This window comes from Mirounga angustirostris, unplaced genomic scaffold (assembly GCF_029215605.1).
Source record: "Mirounga angustirostris isolate CCGP_5_RB_7025 unplaced genomic scaffold, mMirAng1.0.hap1 SCAF_12, whole genome shotgun sequence".
Taxonomy (NCBI): Eukaryota; Metazoa; Chordata; class Mammalia; order Carnivora; family Phocidae; genus Mirounga; species Mirounga angustirostris.
In genome coordinates, this window is record NW_026991720.1 from 58,973,993 (window position 1) to 58,977,330 (window position 3,338).

The 3,338-nt window shown below is 41.2% G+C and overlaps 1 pseudogene; it reads left to right on the forward strand.

Annotated features, from left to right (window-relative positions):
* The first annotated feature begins 884 nt into the window (after positions 1-884).
* On the forward strand, positions 885-2,209 carry LOC123835982 (tubulin alpha-1A chain-like; annotated as a pseudogene).
* Positions 2,210-3,338: the final 1,129 nt, after the last annotated feature.

Below are 3,338 nucleotides of genomic sequence, written 5' to 3' on the forward strand. Positions count from 1 at the left end.
AATATGGAAACACTAATTTGAAAAGATACATGCACTTCTATATCTATTGCAGCATTATTTATAATAGCCAACATATGGAAGCGACCCAAGTGTCTGTCAAGAGATGAATGGATAACGAAGATGTGGTGTGTATGTGTATACATATACTGGAATATTACACAGACATAAAAAAGAATGAGATCTTGCCATTTGTGACCACCTAGATGGACCTAGAGAAATATGTCTGGCTGAGAAAGACAAATACTATATGATTTCCCTCATATGTGTAATTTAAAAAACAAAACGAGAGGAAACAAAACAAAAAGAGAGGAAAACCAAGAGACAGACTCTTAACTATAGAGAACAAACTGATGGTGACCAGAGGGGAAGTGGGTGGGGGATGGGTTAAATAATTATGAGTAAATAATAAAAATTAAAATTAAAAAGAAAACTGGTGGTTGCCAGAGGGGAGGTGTGTAGGAGACAGGTACAATAGGTGAAGGAAGCGAAGTAGTACACACTTAGAGTTATAAAATAAATAAGTCACAGAGATGAGAAGCACAGCATAGGGAATATAGTCAATAATATTGTAAAACTGTAATTGCTTTTTTATCAAAGTACATAATTAAAATATCTTACATCTATTAGTTCATTTGTTATCTTTCATGCCTCTTTTAGGTAGTTACATCTATTATCCCCATTTTAAGAAGGAAAAAAATTGAGGCATATGGAAGTTTATGCAGTTACAGTTAGTAAATGGCTAAGTTCTGATTATACATAGGGCTTTTAAATATAGAACCTGTGGCAGGTTCTCTTACATCAATTGCCTAACAGTTGTGCTGTAAGAAGCAAAAACCTCTCTTCTTCCTCTCCGCTATCTGCTCAGCAGCTGCAAAGCAACACCCATGTGTGAATGCATCTCTGTCCACGTTGGCCAGGATGGTGTACAGATAGGCAATGCCTGCTGGGAGCTCTGTTGCATGGAACACAGCATCCAGCCCAATGGCCAGATGCCAGGTAACAAAACTACTGGGGGAGGATAGGACTCCTTCAACAACTTCCTCAGTGACATAGTTGCTGGCAAGCATGTGCCCAGGGTAGTGTTTATAGATCTGGAACCCACAGTTATTGATGAAGTTCACACTGGCACCTACTGCCAACTCTTCCATCCCGAGCATCTCATCACGGGCAAGGAAGATGCTGCCATTAACTATGCCTGAGGGCACTACACCATTGGCAAGGAGATCATTGACCTAGTCTTGGACTGAATTTGGAAACTGGCTCTCCAGTGCACAGGTCTTCAGGGCTCTTTGGTTTTTCACAGCTTTGAAGGGGGAAGTGGTTTTGGGTTCACCTTCCTGCTGATAGAACGTCTCTCTCTTGATTGTGGCAAGAAGTCCAAACTGGAATTTTCCATTTACCTTGCCCCCTGGGTTTCTACAGCTGCAGTTGAGCCCCACAACTCCATCCTCATCACCCACACCACCCTGGAGCACACTGATTGTGCCTTCAGGGTGGACAGTGAGGCTAACTGTGACATCCAACCTGAAACCTCAGCACTGAGAGCCTAATCTATACTAACCTGAATAGGCTGATAGGTCAAATTGTGTCATCCCATCACTGCTTCCCTCAGATTTGGTGGAGCCCTGAAAGTTGATCTGACAGAATTCCAGACCAGCCTGGTGCTCTATCACTGCATCCACTTCCCCCTGCCATCTCTGCTGAGAAAGTCTACTATGAACAGCTTTCTGTAACAGAGATCACCAATGAGTGCTTTGGGCCAGCCAAGCCGATGGTGAAGTGTGATCCTCGCCATGGTAATTACATGGCTTGCTGCCTACTGTACCATGGTAGCATGGTTCCCAAAGATGCTATTGCTGCCATTGCCACCACCATTAAGACCAAACATACCATCCAGTCTATAGACTGGTGCTCCACTGGGTTCAAAGTCTGTATTAATTACCAGTCTCCCACCCTGGTACCTGGTGGAGATCTGGCCAAAGCACAGTGAGCAGTGTGCATGCTGAGCAATCACAGCCATTGCTGAAGCCTGGGTTCACCTGGACCACAAGTTTGACCTAACGTATGCCGAGCATGCCTTTGTTCACTGGCATGTGGGTGAGGATATGGAGGAAGAAAAGTTTTCTGAGGCCATGAGGACATGGCTTATGAGGAAGTTGGTGTGGATTCTATTGAAGGAGAGGGGGAGGAAGAAAGAGAGGAATACTGAAATTAAGAAATGTCACAAAGGTGCTGTTTTTACATGGAAGCTTATTCTGTTTTAAAAATGGAAAATTTGTGTGATCATTTAATTTTTATGTAGCAGGTTATACTCTCATATACAATTACTGACCTATATTTTAAAACACAATACTATGTTCTGGAACTAAACTGTCTCCATTTCTCTGATGGGTCTTGAATAAAGTATTCAAAAAAAAAAGAAACAGAGAAAGAGAGAAAGAAAGAAAAAAAGGAAGGAAGGAAAGAAGGGAAGGAGGGGGAGGGAGGAAGGAAGGAAGAAAGGGGAAGGAAGAGGGAGAGAGAGAGAGGAAAGAAAGAAAAGAAAGAAAAAAGGAAAGGAAAGGAAGAGAAAGGGAGAAAGAACGAACTTGCTTTGGTATAAATGACCAATTCTTTCTTGTTTTTATTTTTATTTTTTTTAAAGATTTTATTATTTATTTATTTGACAGAGAGAGACACAGCAAGAGAGGGAACACAAGCAGGGGGAGTGGGAGAGGGAGAAGCAGGCTTCCCGCTGAGTAGGGAGCCCGATGCGGGGCTCGATCCCAGGACCCTGAGATCATGACCTGAGCCGAAGGCAGATGCTTAATGACTGAGCCACCTAGGTCCCCCTCTTTCTTGTTTTTGGATATCCAACAGTACTAAAAAGCCATTAATAAAAATGCCCTTTTTTGCCATCACTAATTACTACTTCCCTTATAATCCCATCCTACTCTTTCTTAAAAAAAATAATTATTCCACATTTTTAATATAATTTCTAGAGCTATTTCTTCGTTTTTCACTGTTAGACATTACTGACTGACTTACAGAAGGGGAGGATTTTGGTCATACAGTTCTTCTTCCCTTTGTGACTCCACTTCTATAGCCATTCTTTTAAAATACTAATATCCAGTTTCCTGGTGAAGTCAAATTTCAGTGTTTACATTTTTATGGTTTTGCAGATATTGCTCTCAGTTGGGCCATTGTCAGAACTCTCACACTTCATTTCTGTACTAAAGACACTAACACTTCATTGCTTGTATGAGTTTTTCTTTATCCTGGAGTTACCTCATTCTCTTGAATTGCTTTTTTTTCCTGTATATTTATCACTAATTCAAGCACCGAAATGTTTTGACAGA